This window comes from Triticum aestivum, chromosome 7B, assembly GCF_018294505.1.
Source record: "Triticum aestivum cultivar Chinese Spring chromosome 7B, IWGSC CS RefSeq v2.1, whole genome shotgun sequence".
Taxonomy (NCBI): domain Eukaryota; kingdom Viridiplantae; phylum Streptophyta; class Magnoliopsida; order Poales; family Poaceae; genus Triticum; species Triticum aestivum.
Window position 1 is genome coordinate 694,462,413 of NC_057813.1, and position 21,877 is coordinate 694,484,289.

Sequence of the window (21,877 nt, forward strand, 5' to 3'; positions counted from 1 at the left end):
AGCCTAAACCGCACAAAGGGCCCCATCTTTGGAGGTATCTATGTTGCACACCTTGCTAAACATTTCGAGATACCTATTAGGCATGATGAGGAAGAGGAGACATCTTTGCCTCTTACCTTTTTAGACTACAGGAGCATGGTAGCGAATGAGTTTATTGTTTACAATGATGATAAGATGCTCCTGTATAAAATGAGATTTAATAAGAAACACAATGAGATTATTACCCTGCCTGCACCTTCTTTGTTTGGTTCAACTGCAGGGCATTACCTTGTCTCACCGAAGGCAGTGTACGTGCATCTGGGCCAGACATCCGCTCCAGAGCCTAAGCAGGAACCACCACTAGACCCTTATCGTCCATCATCTTATCAGTGGGATCCAGAGGAGATCGCCAGCCAGTGGCAGTAAGAAGACACTCCTCAGTACACTGGGGAGAGTAGCCACGATCCTTGGGCATAGACCAACTTAGGCTAAAAGCCTAAGCTTGGGGGAGTACGTATTTCCACTACTAGGAAAATGCTTATAGATAGAAGTTTACCAGTAGCGCATTTTTATGACCCCATGCTACCAGTATTTACCAGTAGCGCTGGCAGAAAACACGATACTACTAACGTATAACAGCAACGTTTGTTTGCTTGGGCCGTGCTACTGTTACATGGGCCGCAGGGCAAAAACAGTAGCCCACTTAGATGTAGCGTTTGTTCTGAACGGGGCTACAGCTGGTGGGCTTAGCAGTAGCACGGGCCTCTAACCAGCGCTACTACTATAGCAAAAGAAAACCGGCCCGAGTGCCCCCACACCCCCTCACTCTCACAATCGATCCCCTCCGCCCGGCGATGCCGCCGCGGTTAGGGTTCGTCCCCGCCCGCCTCACCCTCGTCGATGGTGCCGTGCGTCGCCACCACGCACGGTCGCCTCTCGCCTCCTCTGATGCTCCAGCCCCGTAAGTCCCCCTCGATCTCCTCCTCCCTGCGCGCGCCACACTAGCTTGGCTCCAATTGATTTGCCGCGGCGGCTCGCCATGTTTTGGGATTTAGGGATTGCACGATGGCTCCACGCTTCGATGGCTCCAATCGATTTGCCGTGGCGTCTCGCCACTCCCCTTGCTGCCCCTACACGGTGCTCCGCCCCCTCTATTAATTAGTATCACATATGGATTAATAGGACTAGTATCACATATGGATTAATAGGATTAGTATCACATATGCATCCCTAGATCCTATTGTTAATTAGTATCACATATTAATAGGATTAGTATCACATATGAAGAGAGTAGAGAGAGGGGTTAGGTGAGAGAAGTAGAGGATTTTGTTGCTCACCGAAACTTAGGAGAGAGTAGAGAGAAGTAGCTAGAGAAGTAGGGGCTTTTAGCACATATAATTGAAACTTGGGTTTCAATTCTTGGCTGCTGCCCCTGGAGGAGTGGTGGCGGCGGCCCTGCCTAGTGTTCTAGGGTTTAGAGAGGAGGCGTCCATGTCGTGCCTTTTACAGAGAGGGGCCACGGGCGGCGTCGGTTGTCGTGTGCCGTTTCGTGGCTACTGCCACTAGCTTCTTTGTTGATGCATATAAAGATATGACCAAGAAGCCCTCACTGTTATGTGGTTTCATGGAAAAGTCAATGCTTGATTCGATACTCTTTCAGGTTTACTTTTGGATGTGGGAATAGATAAAGTGTTCCCTTGGACTAAACTTTATGTTTACTTTTTAGTTGTTATTTTGCTTGCCATGTGAACTCTATCTATGAAAACTTTATGTTTACTTTTTGGATCATTAATTATTCCTTTAATCATATTGCTTTCGGGAAATGGCGCCACCACCACCACCACCATGTCAACGGTGCAAGTCAAGGTGCGCCAGCAGCCTTGCAACTGGCACGTTGTTTGGCATCTACTTAGAGTCTAGTTTTCTTCATGTGACGGTAATAAATTATATGAAACTAGTAAATACTATTTTGTTTTTAGTGTTATTGGCATTAATGCATCATGTATATATCATTTTTCTTTTTGTACACAGATCGTCCCATGCAATGTGGGGTCATAATTCAACAATCTGACTGGAGACTCTATGACCTTTGAGGCTCCTGGGGGCCCCTACACTATGGAGATCGAGAAAGGACGAAAGATGACGTGGGTGGGAGGAGATGGATGGGTCCGTTTCATCAGCAACATGTGTATCACCGGTGGTGAGTTGATCAGCTTCTCCTTCAGAGCTGAAAGACCCAAGCTGGCTGTGATTTATGTCAACAAAGCAAAAGATTATGAGGATGATGAGGATGATGAGGATGATGAGGATGATGACGACCCACTCGATGATGCCATCGTAGCTCAAAGAATGAAGTTGAGCGAGGAGGAGGTGTGTAACCTATGGGACATTATTCCGCCACGTGCTGACTTCGTCGGGGTGCCATTCATGACCCGCCTGACAAGTACCATGGTTAATCGACATATCATTGTATGTTGCATTTACTGTAGTTTTTAGAGTAATTTGATGATATGCTTTATTGTTATACTTAGTGTAGAGTCCGATGATATATATGCTTAGTGAATCTTATATGCTTTATTGTTATACTTAGTGTAGAGTCCGATGGTATATATGCTTAGTGAATCGTATATGCTTTATTGTTATACTTAGTGTAGAGTCCGATGATATATATGCTTAGTGAATCTTATATGCTTAGTGAATCTTATATGCTTAGTCAATCTCATATGCATAATTAGTGAATCTTATATGCTTAGTGAATCTTATATGCTTTATTGTTATACTTAGTGTAGAGTCCGATGATATATATGCTTAGTGAATCTTATATGCTTAGTGAATCTTATATGCTTAGTCAATCTCATATGCATAATTAGTGAATCGTATATGCTTAGTGAATCTTATATGCTTTATTGTTATACTTAGTGTAGAGTCCGATGATATATATGCTTAGTGAATCTTATATGCTTATTCAATCTTATATGCTTTATTGTTATACTTAGTGTAGAGTCTGATGATATATATGCTTAGTGAATCTTATATGCTTTATGGCTTAGCAGTAGCCCACTTAGATGTAGCGTTTGTTCTGAACGGGGCTACAGCTGGTGGGCTTAGCAGTAGCACGGGCCTCTAACCAGCACTACTACTATAGCAAAAGAAAACCGGCCCGAGCGCCCCCGCACCCCCTCACTCTCACAATCGATCCCCTCCGCCCTACGACGCCGCCGCGGTTAGGGTTCGTCCCCGGCCGCCTCACCCCCGTCAAAGGTGATGTGCGCCGCCACCACGCGCGGTTGCCTCTCACCTCCAACGATGCTCCAGCCCCGTAAGTCCCCCTCGATCTCCTCCTCCCTGCGCGCGCCACACTAGCTAGGCTCCAATTGATTTGCCACGGCGGCTCGCCATGTTTTGGGATTTAGGGATTGCACGGTGGCTCTACGCTTCGATGGCTCCAATCGATTTGCCGTGGCGTCTCGCCACTCCCCTTGCTGCCCCTACACGGCGCTCCGCCCCCTCTGTTAATTAGTATCACATATGGATTAATAGGATTAGTATCACATATGGATTAATAGGATGAGTATCACATATGCATCTCTAGATCCTACTGTTAATTAGTATCACATATTAATAGGATTAGTATCACATATGGAGAGAGTAGAGAGAGGGGTTAGGTGAGAGAAGTAGAGGATTTTGTTGCTCACCGAAACTTAGGAGAGAGTAGAGAGAAGTAGCTATAGAAGTAGAGGCTTTTAGGACATATAATTGAAACTTGGGTTTCAATTCTTGGCTGCTGCCCTTGGAGGAGTGGTGGCAGCGGCGGTGCCTAGCGTTCTAGGCTTTAGAGAGGAGGCGTCCATGTCATGCCTTTTCCAGAGAAGTGCCACTGGCGGCGTCGGTTGCCGTGTGCCATTTCGTGGCTACTGCCACTAGCTTATTTGTTGATGCATATCAAGATATGACCAAGAAGCCCTCACTGTTATATGGTTTCATGGAAAAATCAATGCTTGATTCTATACTCTTTCAGGTTTACTTTTGGATGTGGGAATAGATAAAGTGTTCCCTTGGACTAAACTTTATGTTTACTTTTTAGTTGTTATTTTGCTTGCCATGTGAACTCTATCTATGAAAACTTTATGTTTACATTTTGGATCGTTAATTAATCATTTAATCATATTGCTTTAGGGAAATGGCACCACTACCACCACCACCATGTCAACGGTGCAAGTCAAGGTGCACCAGCAGCCTTGAAACTGGCACGTTGTTTGGCATCTACTTCAAGTCTAGTTTTCTTCATGTGGCAGTAATAAATTATATGAAACTAGTAACTTCTATTTTGTTTTTAGTGTTATTGGCATTAATGCATCACGTATATATCATTTTGCTTTTTGTACACAGATCGTCCCATGCAATGTGGGTTCATAATTCAAGAATCTGACTGGAGACTCTGTGACCTTTGAGGCTCCTGGGGACCCCTACACTATTCAGATCGAGAAAGGACGAAGGATGACGCGGGTGGGCGGAGATGGATGGGTCCGTTTCATCAACAACACACGTATCACCGGTGGTGAGTTGATCAGCTTCTCCTTTAGAGCTGAAAGACCCAAGCTGGCTGTGATTTATGTCAACAAAGCAGAAGATTATGAGGATGATGAGGATGATGACGACCCACTCGGTGATGCCATCGTAGCTCAAAGAATGAAGTTGAGCGAGGAGGAGGTGTGCAACCTACGGGACATCATTCCGCCACGTGCTGACTTTGTCGGGGTGCCATTCGTGACTCGCCTGACAAGTACCATGGTTGATCGGCATATCAAGGTATGTTGCACTTACTGTAGTTTTTAGAGTAACTTGATGATATGCTTTATTGTTATACTTAGTGTCGAGTCCGATGATATATATGCTTAGTGAATCTTATATGCTTTATTGTTATACTTAGTGTAGAGTCCGATTATTATATGCTTAGTGAATCTTATATGCTTAGTGAATCTTATATGCTTAGTGAATCTTATATTCTTTATTGTTAGACTTAGTGTAGAGTCCGATGATATATATGCTTAGTGAATATCATATGCTTAGTGAATCTTATATGCTCTATTGTTATACTTAGTGTAGAGTCCGATGATATATATGCTTAGTGAATCTCATATGCTTAGTGAATCTTATATGCTTTATTGTTATACTTAGTGTAGAGTCCAATGAAACATATGGTTAGTGAATCTTATATGCTTTATTGTTATACTTAGTGTAGTGTCCGATGATATATATGCTTAGTGAATCTTATATGCTTAGTCAATCTCATATGCTTAATTAGTGAATCTTATATGCTTTATTGTTATACTTAGTGTAGAGTCCGATGATATATATGCTTAGTGAATCTTATATGCTTAGTGAATCTTATATGCTTATTGAATCTTATAAGCTTTATTGTTATACTTAGTGTAGAGTCTGATTATATATATGCTTAGTGAATCTTATATGCTTAGTGAATCTTATATGCTTTATGGCTTAGCAGTAGCCCACTTAGATGTAGCGTTTGTTCTGAACGGGGCTACAGCTGGTGGGCTTAGTAGTAGGACGGGCCTCTAACCAGGGCTACTACTATAGCAAAAGAAAACCGGCCCAAGCGCCCCCGCACCCCCTCACTCTCACAATCGATCCCCTCCGCCCGACGATGCCGCCGCGGTTAGGGTTCGTCCCCGGCTGCCTCACCCCCGTCGACGGTGCTGTGCGCCGCCACCACACGCGGTCGCCTCTCGACTCCTCCGATGCTCCAGCCCCGTAAGTCCCCCTCGATCTCCTCCTCCCTGCGTGCGCCACACTAGCTAGGCTCCAATTGATTTGCCGCGGAGGCTCGCCATGTTTTGGGATTTAGGGATTGCACAGTGGCTCCATGCTTCGATGGCTCCAATCAATTTGCCGTGGCGTCTCGCCACTCCCCTTGCTGCCCCTACACGGCGCTCCGCCCCCTCTGTTAATTAGTATCACATATGGATTAATAGGATTAGTATCACATATGCATCTCTAGATCCTATTGTTAATTAGTATCACATATTAACAGGATTAGTATCACATATGGAGAGAGTAGAGAGAGGGGTTAGGTGAGAGAAGTAGAGGATTTTGTTGCTCACCGAAAGTTAGGAGAGAGTAGAGAGAAGTAGCTAGAGAAGTAGAGGCTTTTAGCACATATAGTTGAAACTTGGTTTTCAATTCTTGGATGCTGCCCCTGGAGGAGTGGTGGCGGCGGCGGTGCCTAGTGTTCTAGGGTTTAGAGAGGAGGCGTCCATGTCGTGCCTTTTTCCAGAGAGGAGCCACGGGCGGCGTCGGTTGCCGTGTGCCGTTTCGTGGCTACTTCCACTAGCTTGTTTGTTGATGCATATAAAGATATGACCAAGAAGCCCTCACTATTATGTGGTTTCATGGAAAAATCAATGCTTGATTCGATACTCTTTCAGGTTTACTTTTGGATGTGGGAATAGATAAAGTGTTCCCTTGGACTAAACTTTATGTTTACTTTTTAGTTGTTATTTTGCTTGCCATGTGAACTCTATCTATGAAAACGTTATGTTTACTTTTTGGATCGTTAATTAATCCTTTAATCATATTGCTTTAGGGAAATGGCGCCACCACCACCACCACCATGTCAACGGTGCAAGTCAAGGTGCGCCAGCAGCCTTGCAACTGGCACATTGTTTGGCATCTACTTCGAGTCTAGTTTTCTTCATGCGGCGGTAATAAATTATATGAAACTAGTAACTACTATTTTGTTTTTAGTGTTCTTGGCATTAATGCATCATGTATATATCATTTTGCATTTAGTACACAGATCGTCCCATGCAATGTGGGGTCATAATTCAACAATCTGACTGGAGACTCTGTGACCTTCGATGCTCCTGGGGCCCCTACATTATGGAGATCGAGAAAGGACGAAAGATGACGTGGGTGGGAGGAGATGGATGGGTCCGTTTCATCACAACATGCGTATCACCGGTGGTGAGTTGATCAGCTTCTCCTTCAGAGATGAAAGATCCAAGCTGGCTGTGATTTATGTCAACAAAGCAGAAGATTATGAGGATGATGAGGATGATGAGGATGATGACGACCCACTCGGTGATGCCATCGTAGCTCAAAGAATGAAGTTGAGCAATGAGGAGGTGTGCAACCTATGGGACATCATTCCGCCACGTGCTGGCTTCGTCGGGGTGCCATTCGTGACCCGCCTGACAAGTACCATGGTTGATCGGCATATCATGGTATGTTGCATTTACTGTAGTTTTTAGAGTAATTTGATGATATGCTTTATTGTTATACTTAGTGTAGAGTCCGATGATATATATGCTTAGTGAATCTTATATGATTTATTGTTATACTTAGTGTAGAGTCCGATAATATATATGCTTAGTGAATCTTATATGCTTAGTGAATCTTATATGCTTAGTGAATCTTATATTCTTTATTGTTATACTTAGTGTAGAGTCCGATGATATATATGCTTAGTGAATATCATATGCTTAGTGAATCTTATATGCTTTATTGTTATACTTAGTGTAGAGTCCGATGATATATATGCTTAGTGAATCTTATATGCTTTATTGTTATACTTAGTGTAGAGTCCGATGATATATATGCTTAGTGAATCTTATATGCTTAGTGAATCTTATATGCTTAGTCAATCTTATATGCTTAGTGAAAGTTATATGCTTAGTGAATCTTATATGCTTTATTGTTATACTTAGTGTAGAGTCAAATGATATATATGCTTAGTGAATATTATATGCTTAGTGATTCTTATATGCTTTATTGTTATACTTAGTGTAGAGTCTGATGATATATATGCTTAGTGAATCTTATATGCTTAGTGAATCTTATATGCTTTATTGTTATACTTAGTGTAGTGTCCGATGATATATATCCTTAGTGAATCTTATATGCTTAGTGAATCTTATATGCTTTATTGTTATATTTAGTGTAGAGTCCGATGATATATATACTTAGTGTAGTGTCCGATGATATATATGCTTCGTGTAGAATGTTTGAGGCTACTTATTAATTGATATGTTTTCTTATTCAGAAATTGCCAAAGAGCCTATCTGAGAGTTGTGGTATCAAGCCTGATGAAGAAGGCTCTGCTGGAATACGCCTTACCGCAAGGGGCTCCGTCACCACTTGTGCGTACGGCGTGGACACGGACGGTCGCACACACTTCTACTCGGTTGGGTGGAAGAGCTTCCTCGTCGGCAAGAATCTTCATGTTGGACATGCAATCCTAATTACTATCAGGAACACCCACCGCCCAGGCTTGAGGATGAGGGTCGTCATCGACATCATCTAGAACTACATATGCATGCGTGTGGCTGTTGAACCATATATATGCTAGTATGACTACCTAGTAGACTTATCAACTATGAGTTTGTGAGATTGTGTGGTTATATTAAATGTGGTACTGTCGTTAATGTTTGTGAGATGGTTCTGTGAACTTAGTTTATTTGCACTGGACTTGTCTTGATTTCCATGAATATTGCACCTGACTACTTTTTTCTATTTTTTATTTCTATTTGCCTAGTTGTAGCATGGGGAGAAAATAGGGCGCTACTACTACGTGATGATAGTAGTAGCGTTGGTGTAGAAAGCAGCGCTACTAATAAGTATTTTAGTTGCAGCGCTTGTTTAGAAACGCGCTACTGTTAAATAATAGCCGTAGCGCCCTAGCAGTAGCGCGGGTGCCCGCGCTACTGGTATGTACAAAACCAGCGCCACTAGTAACCTTTTCCATAGTAGTGTTCCCACCGACATTACATTCATGTTCACACACTCATTCTAGTGTCGGTGCTCATAGTATTTCATTGTACTATCCATGCTAGTTTAATTTCTTTTTCTACTTTTCTCCTTATGTGTTAGATAAACCTTAAAGAAAACCCCAAAAAATTAGTTAGTTTAATTTCCATGCTTTTAGTAGTAATTAAAAGAAAAACCCAAAAAGATTTCTCATTCTTCTTTTGCTTGTTGGGAGCTTTCCCGTGTAAATAGTTTTGTTTCTTTTCTTTCCTTTGGGGGTCAAGAGTAGAAGACCATAATGAAAATACTTAGTGGCTCTTATATGCATGATTTTTGATTTAACCAAGAGCCCATATTACCTTGTCTTCTCTCTTGAGTTGAATGCTTGCAGATTCCAGCTTAGTCCAATGCACGTACACTCTTATTATTATACACATCGTTCGGTTGTGCAAGTGAAAGGCAATAATGACGATATATGATGGACTGTTTGAGATGAGAGAAGATGGTATGAACTCGACCTCTTTTTTTTTGTAAATATGATGAGTTCATCGTTCCTGATTCAGTCTATTATGAATAAACATGTTTGCAATGACAATTAGAGATTATAGTTGCTTATGGAATGCTTAATTAGCTAGGAGCTTATAATGGTATACCTTGCTTGCAAACATGCTATTAAAATGGTTGTGATGTGGTATGATAGGGTGGTATCCTCCTTTGAATGCATTGAGTGACTCGACTTGGCACATGTTCACGCATGTAGTTGAAATAAAAATCAACATAGCCTTCACGATATTTATGTTCATGGTGGATTATATCCTACTCATGTTTGCACTCGGTGTTGATTAATTTTAATGCATGTTCATGACTGTTGTCGCTCTCTCAGTTGGTCGCTTCCCGGTCTTTTGCTAGCCTTCACTTGTACTAGGCAGGAATACCGCTTGTGCATCCAAACTCAATGAACCCCAAAGTCTTTCCATATGAGTCCACCATACCTTCCTATATGCGGTATTTATCTCATGTTCCAAGAAATTTGTATATGCCAAACTCCAAACCTTCAAATGAAATTCCGTTTTGTATGCTCGAGCAGCTCATGTATAAACTAGGGCTATCTGTATCTTCCATGCTAGGTGGGTTATTCTCAAGGGGAGTGGACTCCGCTCCTCATTCACGAGAAAATGGCTGGTAACCGGGATGCCCATTCCCATGATCAAAAAAATCAAAGCAAATCAGAATAATTAAACAAAACTCCCCCATGATTGTTGTTAGTTGGAGGCACTCGTTGTTTTAGGCAAGCCATGGATTGATGTTTGTTGGTGGTGGGGGAGTATAAACCTTACCATTCTGTTTGGGAACTGCCTATAATGTAGCATGGAAGATATCGAGATCTCATAGTTGTTACGTTGACAGTGAAAGTATACCGCTCAAAATGTTATTTATCTCTCTATTTCAAAATCGACCTCTAGCACCTCTACAAATCCCTGCTTCCCTCTGCGAAGGGCCTATCTATTTACTTCTATGTTGAGTCATCACCCTCTTATTTAAAAGCACCCGCTGGAGAGCACACTGTCATTTGCATGCATTGCTATTATTTTATAGCGGATATGACTTGAATGGATCTCTATTACCATGAATTACAATGTTTAGTTAGTCCTTGATCTTTAAAGGTGCTCTGCATTTATGTTTTGTGGTCTCAGAAAGGGCTAGCGAGATACCATCCTGTTATATCATATTATGATTGTCTTGAGAAAGTGTTGTCATCTGAGTTATATTATTATTGCTTCCTAGCTGATTATGCCATTGATATGAGTAAACATGAGACCTAAGCATTATTGTGAATATGGTTAGTTTATAATCTTTGCTGAAAACTTGAATGCTGGCTTTACATATTTACAACAACAAGAGCAAATAGAGTTTGTAAAAGTTTTTCTTTATCACTTTCAGTTTGTCAACTGAATTGCTTGAGGACAAGCAAAGGTTTAAGCTTGGGGGAGTTGATACGTCTCCAACGTATCTACTTTTTCAAACACTTTTGCCCTTGTTTTGTACTCTAACTTGCATGATTTGAATGGAACTAACCCGGACTGACGCTGTTTTCAGCAGAACTGCCATGGTGTTATTTTTGTGCAGAAACAAAAGTTCTCAGAATGACCTACTAATCTACGGAGATAACTTTTGGAAAATATAAAAACTACTGGCGAAAGAATCAATTCCAGGGGACCGACACCCTGTCCACTAGGGTGGGGGGCATGCCCCCTCCCCCTGGGCATGCCCCCCTGTCTCGTGGGTCCCCTGATGCTCCACCAACCTCAACTCCAACGCCATATATTCTGTTTAATGGAGAAAAAAATCAGAGAGGAAGTTTCATCGCGTTTTACGATACGGAGCCGCCGCCAAGCCCTAAAACCTCTCGGGAGGGCTGATCTGGAGTCCGTTCGGTGCTACAGAGAGGGGGATTCATCGGCATCGTCATCATCAACCATCCTCCATCACCAATTTCATGATGCTCACCGCTGTGCGTGAGTAATTCCATCATATGTTTGCTGGACGGTGATGGGTTGGATGACATTTACCATATAATCAAGTTAGTTTTTTTAGGGTTTGATCCCTAGTATCCACTATGTTCTGAGATTGATGTTGCTATGACTTTGCTATGCTTAATGCTTGTCAATAGGGCCCGAGTTACATGATTTCAGATCTGAACCTATTATGTTTTCATGAATATATGTGAGTTCTTGATCCTATCTTGCAAGTCTATAGTCACCTATTATGTGTTATGATCCGACAACCCCGAAGTGACAATAATCGGGATACTTCTCAGTGATGACCGTAGTTTGAGGAGTTCATGTATTCACTATGTGTTAATGCTTTGGTCCGGTACTCTATTAAAAGGAGGCATTAATATCCCTTAGTTTCCATTAGGACCCCGCTGCCATGGGATGGTAGGACAAAAGATGTCATGCAAGTTCTTTTCCATAAGCACGTATGACTATATTCGGAATACATGCCTACATTACATTGATGAACTGGAGCTAGTTCTGTGTCACCCTATGTTATAACTAGTACATGATGAATTGCATCCGACATAATTATCCATCACTGATCCATTACCTACAAGCTTTTCACATATTGTGCTTTCCTTATTTACTTTTCCGTTGTTACTGTTATAATTACTACAAAACTGCTATCGTTACTTTTGCCACTGTTACCATTGCTATCATACTACTTTGCTACTAAATACTTTGCTGCAGATACTAAGTTATCCAGGTGTGGTTGAATTGACAACTCAACTGGTAATACTTGAGAATATTATTTGGATCCCCTTGTGTCGAATCAATAAATTTGGGTTGAATACTCTACCCTTGAAAAATGTTGTGATCCCCTATACTTGTGGGTTATTACTTCCTCTGCTCATCCTCCAGCTTCTTCTTCTCCTCCTCCATCTTCCTTCTTGCACGTCTTCTGTAGTTGGTGTTCCAGTCAAAAAAGCACTCATACCACGGAATAACGCCATTGCCTCATGTTCTTCCCGGTTGTTCAGGATTTCCCAGGGCACGCGTAATTTTGTCGTTCTCTCTGTTGGACGTGAACACCCCCTCTGGATCTTCTTGTATTGCTTGAACTAACTTAACATCGGCTCCTTTAAGACATGCCTTCTTCGAAACCAGGCCTGTCTTCGGGTCCAACGCACCCCCCCCTCATGCGCATAGAACCAAGTTCTGCACCTCGGGGGGCAGCTCAATGTAACTGGAGTGACCTGTGCAGCAAGCATCTCCTACTCAAACTTAGGCGTTGCCGCCGCGTAGCCACCTAGGCCCAGCCTATGGAATTGCTCCTTTTTGCAGCATTGGCCTTGTTTTTTTTTGGCCCGTTCCTTAGATAATTATGATTCCTCAAATTTCACAAAATCATCCCAGTGTTCTCTTTGGTTCTCCAGTGTTCCCTTGAATTCTCGAGTCTTCTTTCCTGCTTTGACGTATTTATTGAATAGAGTTTACTCATGGTTGTTGAATGCAATTGCCATCTTCCTAAGAGTAGCATCCTTGACTTTCTCCACATCTACAACTGTGAAATGATCTGGTAGGGTGAAATGTTCCATGAGATCTTCCCAAAGTGTTTTTTTGCTCTATCATCGACAAAAGTAAGATCTGGACGGGGCTTTGATGGCTGTTTCCATCCTTGAAGGGAGATCGGGAGTTTGTCCTTCACAAGAACTCTGCACTGACGAACGAACTTGTTTGCAATGTTCTTAGGCGCTATTGGTTCTCCATTAGTTTTGATGGCATCGATGTTGTACTTTACGCCCTCCTTCAACTTTTTTCCCGGGCCTTGCACTCTGCCTGTAGAAGATTAATTTTCTCGATCCGGAGGGCTGAAAAGAAGAAAGATCGATTCGTTAATATATCTTCAAATCATTTAAAACATGTGATGATCACCAGATGCCTGCTTATATAAATATACCTCCCCAGTATCTATTTTATCAAGATCAACATTTTCTTCGCCATCATAATCATTAATTTCTTCGCCATCATAATCATTAATTTTTTCGCCATCATAATCCATGACTTCATCAATTCGGTCGTCGCGATCTAATATCATATCATCACCCTCCCCAGTATTGTTCAGATATTGGGAGCCATTATCTTCTTCATTTCGATTATCTGGCGCGCGAGGGGAGCGTATGATCTCGAACAGGGCCTCTTCTCCCTCTCTGCTGGTATTGTCCGCCATAGCTTTTTTTAACAAATCCAGAAGAAATATAAAACAATTTAGTATTCAAATTACAATACGCATGCATGCAATCAATAAGACGAAATCCTGAATCATAGTAAATAATATGCATCGTCTCGAATAATATATAATCTCAAATACATCGTCTCGAATATTATATATAAAATACATCACTAGCTAGCTAGCTAATAAAGATCGAATACTACAGAATAATCTAAGCCACTCGCGGTTCCTAAGGTGCGGGCGGTGGACACCCAAAGAGAAGGAACCATCACAGGATCATAGCTCCGGTGATCTCCCCAAAGTCTTTGCCAGGTATTGGAGAACCTGACGTCCATAGCAGCCATGTAGCGATGGACGTGCTCGTCCTCCTCCCTGAGCACCACCTCCTCCGGCGGGGCCGGCTCCCTCCGCACCGAAAGTCGCCCACGGGAATGCCACCAAAGGAGCTCAGGGTCGACGACGGGACCCGGGTTCCTCACCAAGCGGCGAGCCCCTGAAGGTAGCACCTCCCAGTGACAGCCCGACGGAGCCCAGTCCCGGACATGGGTCCTCTGAAGCAGGACGTCGTCGCGAACGGGTCGATGGCGAGGATGTGGGCCAGGCATCGTCGAGAACAAATACTATACGCCGCAAAAGTAACATTTTTTAAATGATTGGATTGTGATTTCTTATATGCAAATTCTAAATTTTTATAGCTAAAATTATAAGAAACTAAAAACTAACATTTCTATGACATTTCTATAACAATTTTAAATTAATCGAATTCATCTAGATAAAACTAACATTTCTAAAATTTCTGACATTTCTATAACATTTCTATAACAATTCTAACATTTCTATATACTATTTGACATTAATCTAATCTAATTAATTAATTCATCTAAAACTTTGTATGAAAAATAGAAAAACCGAAAAAACTAAAAACTAAAAACAAAAAAATTGTGTGTGTGTGTGGGCGCGCGTGTAGTGTGAGTGTGTGTGTGTGCGCGCGTGTAGTGTGTGTGTGTGTGTGTGTGTGCGTGCACGGGGCCGGCGGCGGCGGTGGCGCGGTTGATTGGAGGGAGGAGAGGCCGGGGGAGGGGCTCACAATGCACGCGGCGAGGTCGAGGCGACGGCGAGGGCGAGGTCCAGGCGACGGCGACGGCGAGGCGAGGTCGATCCAACGCGACGGCGACGGCGAGGTGAGGGGCCGGACGGCGATGGGCAGGATGGGGCGACGGTGCGGTGGGCACGGCGATGACGGGGACAGCGACGGGTACTAAAGCCCCCCCCCCTTTAGTACCGGTTGTAGCCATGACCTGGTACTAAAGGGGGTGCGCTGGCTCGTGGCGACGCGCAAGTTTAGTCCCACCTCGCTAGTCGAGGAGCGCCGAGGCCAGTTTATAAGCCCCGGCGCGGCCACTGCATTGAGCTCCTCTCCACTGCAGGCCTTCTGGGCCTACCTCTTCTACTCTGCCATGTTGGGCCTACTGGGCTAGCGGGCCTGCATCCTAGCCCAACTACAGGTTGGGTTTCTAGTCGTATGCAGGCCGATGTGGGCCAGTAGGTGGGCTTTTTTTATTTAGTTTTTGTCTCAGGAAAAAATTAGTTTTTTTCTTTTCTACTTTATTTATTTTCATTTATTTATTTCTGAATATTTTTTCTTTAGTTACAAAAAATTACAAACTTTCTGTTAGTGCGAGTAGTTTTCAAATTTGAATAGTTTAAAAAAAATTAGTTTTTGTCTCAACAAAAATTTATATTTTTTTATTTTCTACTTTATTTATTTTCATTTATTTATTTCTGAATGTTTTTTTTCTATAGTTGCAAAAAATTACAAACTTTCTGTTAGTGCGAGTAACTTTCAAATTTGAATAGTTTAAATTTGAATTATTTGACGAACTAATTTGTAGACGAAGTGCATCCAGTTTTTGCACATAAATTTTCTTCGCGTTTCAAATACCAAAACACATAAGTACCCTAACTATTACAAAGATTCCCTCCGGTTTGTTCGAAGCGACACTTTCCAGATATATATGTCTGGAAAGTCACTACAGAAGAAAGTGATGACGGCGAAGCCTATCACATGCCAGTGTGGGATCTTTGGGTGTGACACTTTTTCTTCGCGCGTGTCCCTTTGCACCGTAACCATGGACAATCTTCATCATTTAATTGGATGCTCGGATCAATATTCACTGTGAATGGAGCAATTTCATCAAACATTTCACAATCATCTGACATGTTTGTCTTGTCATCCACTCCAATGATGTTTCTTTTCCCTGAAAGAACTATGTGGCGCTTTGGCTCATCGTATGATCCATTCGCTTCCTTATCTTTTCTTTTTCTCGGTCTGGTAGACATGTCTTTCACATAGAAAACCTGCGCCACATCATTGGCTAGGACGAATGGTTCGTTTGCATACGCAAGATTGTTGAGATCCACTGTTGTGTTTCCGTACTGCGGGTCTTCCCCGCCTCGTGTCATATTGACCCATTTGCACCGAAACAAAGGGACCTTCAAACCACCTCCATAGTTAAATTACCATATGTCTTCTACGTAACCATAATATGTTTCCTTTCCCGTGTTGGTTGTTGCATCAAAGCGGAGACCACTATTTTTGTTGGCGCTCTTCTTATCTTAAAATGTATTCCCATTTATCTCGTACCCTTTGAAAGTAATTATATTCGAACATGGTAACTGGGACAGCAAGTACATGTCTGCAACCAACCGGCGAAAGTCCTCATTTGTTCACGTGTAATCCAGTCATTAGACTGCCCCGGGTGTTTGGAGTGTAGAAAATTCTTGTGTTCCTCCACATACCGAGCCACCAAGGCGGAATTCTATAGAACTGTGTAGTGTGCTTCAGTGAGAGAATGTCTGTCCATACATATTATTTGATCCCCTCCTAGCGTGCCTTTTCCATCTAGTATGCCCTCATGTCGCGATTCAGGAACACCAATCGGCTTAAGGTCGGGAATAAAGTCAATACAAAACTCAATGACCTCCTCATTTTCATGGCCCTTCGAGATGCTACTAGTGCAGAACCGGGCTTTAGTGCCGGTTCGTGACGGCCTTTAGTGCCGGTTGGTGAATCGGCACTAAAGAGTGGGGACTAAAGCCCCCCCCCCCCGTTAGTACCGGTTCGTCACTAACCGGCGCTAAAGTGCAAACACGTGGCACGAGCCAGGCCCGTGTGTGTGTAGGACATTAGTACCGGTTGGTAACACCAACCGGTACTAAATGTTTGGGTGTTTTTTTAATTTTTGCTTTAATTTTGTGTTTTCAACTTGGCTTTATTTTCAATTTAATTATTTTTTGTTTGCTGGTATTTCACGATACTACAAATTGTACACGTTATGCATATATATTAAATAGATTTTATCGTACGTAAAACCGCATATATATATAATATCATCGAATGTCTCACAGCCAACACCATTAACTATTCACACATGCACATGTATATACATATACAATTTCTCCTACATGTTGCCTTGCTGCCTTCGGAGTAAGATGACAAGTGGTTCATGGGGGCGGTAGCGGGTAATAGTATTCTCCTTTCGGATCTATGACCTGGTCGAGCAAAAATCCGGCTATTTTCTCTTGAAGTGCTTGTATGCGGTCCGATGGTAGGAGCTTATCCCGCACCGATCTGAACTGTTAAGAAGGAGATCAATATGCATGTGTGTTAGTTGTGTGACTAGATATCGATAATGGTGTGAATAGTGTTCTAGCAAAAACGTACCCAGTCCTGTCTATCAGATCTGCTCCTTTCGCACGTCATCATGCGAATGTTCTCACAAACGTAGTATGCCACTAGTGCAGAACCGGGCTTTAGTGCCGGTTCGTGACGGCCTTTAGTGTCGGTTGGCGAACTGGCACTAAAGAGTGGGGACTAAAGCCCCCCCCCCTTTAGTACCGGTTCGTCACGAACCGGCGCTAAAGTGCAAACACGTGGCACGAGCCAGGCCCGTGTGCATGTAGGACATTAGTACCGGTTGCTAACACAAACCGGTACTAAATGTTTGGGTGTTTTTTTTTAATTTTTGCTTTAATTTTGTGTTTTCAATTTGGCTTTATTTCCAATTTAATTCTTTTTTGTTTGCTGGTATTTCACGATACTACAAATTGTACACGTTATGCATATATATTAAATAGATTTTCTCATACATAGAACTGCATATATATATAATATATATCATCGAATGTCTCACAGCCAACACCATTAACTATTCACACATATACACATGTATATACATATACAATTTCTACTACATGTTGCCTTGGTGCCTTCGGAGCACGAGACAAGTGGTTCATGGGGGCGGTAGCGGGTAAGAGTATTCTCCTTTCGGATCTATGACCTGGTCGAGCAAAAATCTGGCTATTTCCTCTTGAAGTGCTTGTATGCGGTCCGATGGTAGGAGCTTATCCCGCACCGATCTGAGCTGTTAAGAAGAAGATCAATATGCATGTGTGTTAGTTATATGACTAGATATCGATAATGATGTGAATAGTGTTCCGACAAAAACGTACCCAGTCGTGTCTATCAGATTTGCTCCTTTCGCACGTCATCATGCTAATGTTCTCGCAAACGTAGTATGCACACAGATTATTCCCTTTCGCCTGCCTCAGGGCCTTTACGAGAATGGAATTGAATCAGATAATGATTAATCAAGCATAATAATTAATTAATGATATTGAAGCAAGAATTAAAGAGATGGTAGCTAGCTAGTACTACTTAATTACTTACCTTGGGTCGATGCCAAAACAATTTTTTTTTCATTCTCCTGGAGTCACCGCGATGAACTTTGCCCGTGCCCTGCCCGCCGGCAAAGAAAATTAATAAAGGGGTTATTAAATAGTTCATATCAGGAACTAATAGTGAATAATGATTGAAATTACCTGTTGACTATCCCCTTCATGATGGTGTAGTCTTTATTTTCTTTAGTTAGTGAGTCCAGTAATTCAACTTTTCCTTCCTCAACTTTAATGTCTATCAAGACCCAGTGCCAACTGCATACGCACACGTTTGCATGTCTTAATTAAGCAGGCATGTGCATAAAATTAATCAACTACCGTAAACCGTATACACTTAATTATTAACATCTAGATAGCTAGTAAGCAAAAATAGAATTTGTAGTACAAGACAGTGTGACTCACGGGAAGTTGTGAGGAAGTAGTATATCTTCATTGGTATTGAGGCGCTTCAAGAACTCTAGCATGCTTTCCTCTACAGCATCTTGACAATGTTCAATCTCCCATATGTCCTAATTAATGGTATTTGGGTCAATGAACCCAATGCCATAGCGTCCAGCTTTTTTCATTTCATACATCTTCATCCTGCATATAATACCACAGAAAAAGAATATACTGAGGATAATTACATGTAATGATTGATCAAAATTATCACTACATAACTAGCTTGAGACTTAAATTACAGAAAGAAATCACTTACAGACAATAGCAACTGACGATGGACTTGTCGAGTGCGTCTTGATTAAATAACTGAAATAGTTCTAGATACTCTATGGCCAGAGCTTTCTCATGGTAATAATGCTCATGCTTGACATTCACCATGAGGGACTCTCGATTGGAAATCTTGGTAATGTTCATGTACCATTGATGCAATTGATACATTCTCGTTGGGAGGTCCTTGACCTTGTCTGGATGGACCAAAGGTTTGCCCCGGACATATTGCCATGCTATTTCCAATTCTTTAAGCGTAGGCATGGACTCGATTTCGAGGAGTTGTCCAACAGAGATATTGAGCATTTGAGCCTGCATTATATGATCCTCTATTATTACACATTGCCATGCTGGGGAACGCTAACGGTTTGCCCACAATAATATTTGGCGCGCGTACTACTCCTCTCATGTGTTGTTGGCACAACAAGCGGGGGGATCGCTTGCGCCGCCTGTTCTCCCAACTGGGGAACGGTTTTCCCGCATTTTTTGGCAGCTGCTTGTTGGCTCGAGCTTGAGCTCGCTTCCTTCTGTAGTCATGCTTGATGTGCCTTCCTGATTTGGTGCTCATAGTCCGAGTCAACAGGCTTGGGAGCTAGTTCTCTAGCCATACGAATGAAGTGGTCAATAATTTCTCAGGCACTTTCTCCTTTGCGGCGGTGTCGGTTTCGGTCCAAAATGGGCATCCACTTGGGCTTGCACTATGGCTGTGTTTTGCTCCTTAGTCATGTCGTAAGGCCTCTGAGGAAGAGGAGCGAGGCTTGGACCATATTTATATCGCTTGGCTTCGCCTGTACTTCCTGAACTACCTCGACTCGTACCGCTACGCACCAAAGCTGCAGGATGTCTCTTCTGCGATTGCTGAGACGGCGGAGACGGCTGATGTGGAGTTGGACCAGGAGAAGTGGCCTGACGATGTGCCGGACTTGCAGCAGGAGGTGTGGCCTGACACGATGCCGGACTTGCAACCGGAGAAGTGGCATGACGCTGTGCCGGGCTTGAAACCGGAGGAGTCAGCTCACGCGTTCGGGGACTTGGAGGAGGTGGCGGACTTCGAGGAGGAGTCGTCTCACGCGTTCGTGGACTTGGAGGAGCGGGAGCCTGCTGACTCGGTGGCGGACTTGGAGGAGTCGGCAGACGACGTGGTGTCGGTGGACTTCGAAAGATTATGCAATCCTTTCTCCATAGGATGATACGATGTATGGCCTCTCCGAGTGTGAGCTCGTCTTCACCTCGAGGAATGTCAAGCGTTAGCCCCGAATATGGGTCCACCACTTCATCAACCATGACACGAGCATAGCCCTCTGGAATCGGGATGCAATGGTAGGTTGCTTCGGGGGTAACTAGAAAAGCAATGCTATCCGCCACCTTCATGGATATGTTCTTCATTTTGGAGTGTAGCTCGCAGTTAGTGTTCTCTATGATGTCATCCACAGGGTATTTATCTAGCAGTGTGCCGCCCGGGGCAGAACCAACGCTGCTTCTTGGCACGGATGGGACGGTGCTATCCAATGTTGGACGATCATCCGCTTGCTGCTGCCGCTGCTGAGACCCCCTTTCCTGGCTAAGTGAGTCGATCTGCTGTTGCTGCAGCTGGAATTTGAGTGCCAGGTTCGCGTGCCTTGCTTCTAGGCCTTGAAGGTGTTCTGCGTCCTGCCTCCTCTGCTCCTCCTCCAGCTTCCTTTTCTTCTCCTCCTCCATCTTCCTTCTTGCACGGCTCCTGTAGTCCTTGTTCCATTCTGAAAAGCCCTCATACCAGGGAATAACGCCCATGCTTCGTGTTCTTCCCGGGTGTTCAGGATTTCCCATGGCACGCGTAAGCTCGTCGTTCTCTCTGTTGGGCGTGAACACCCCCCCCCCCTTAGAGCTTCATCTATTGCGTCAATTATCTTTTGTTCGGCTCCTTTTAGACTTGTCTTCCGCGAAACTCCGCCTGTCTTCGAGTCCAATGCTCCCCCATGCGCATAGAACCAAGTTCTGCACCTGGGGGGCCAGTGCCGGGTAACCGGAGTGACCCCTGCATCCTCCATCTCTTGCTCAGACTTATCCCACTAAGGCAATGCCACCGCGTAGCCACCTAGACCCAGCCTATGGAACTGCGTCTTTCTTGCGGCATTTGCCTTGTTTTTCATCGACCGTTCCTTAGATAATTATGAATCCTTGAAGGTCACGAAATCGTCCCAATGTTCTCTTTGCTTCTCCGGTGTTCCCTTGAAATCTGGAGTCTTCCTTTCATTAGCGAGGTAGTTGGCCCATACAGTTTTCTTGTGGGTGTTGAATGCAATTGCCATCTTCTTAAGAGCAGCGGCCTTGACTTTGTCCACATCTGCTTTAGTGAAATGATCTGGTAGGGTGAAATGTTCCATCAGAGATTTCACCGGGTCTTCTTTGGCTCTGCCATCGACCCAAGTAACACCTGGACGTTTAGTCTTTGGCTCTTTCCATTCTTGAATGGAGATCGGGAGTTTGCCTTCACAAGAACTCCGCACTGATGAGTCCACTTGTTCGCAATGTTCTTAGGCGTGAGGGGTTCGCCACTAGGTTTGATGGATTCGATGTGGTACTTTACACCATCCTTCAACAATCTGCCCGGGCCTCGCTTTGTCTTGCTGTCTGTAGAAGCAGATTTGCTCGATCCGGAGGGCTGAAAGAAGAAAGATCGATTCGTTAATATATCTTCAATAAAAAAACATGTGATGATCACCATGATGCATGCTTATATAAATATACCTCGCCGGTAGTGTTTGTTATTTGAAGATCAGCATTGTCTGTGTCATCACAAACATTGTCTGTGTCATAATCATAATCATAGTTCATGACTTCATCTGCCCGGTCGTCGAGATCAAATATCATTTCAGCACCCTCTCCGGTATTGTTAAGATATTGGGAGCCGTCATCTGCTTCATTCAGATCATCTAGCCTGTGAGGGCTGCGTATGATGTCGAACAATTACTCTTCT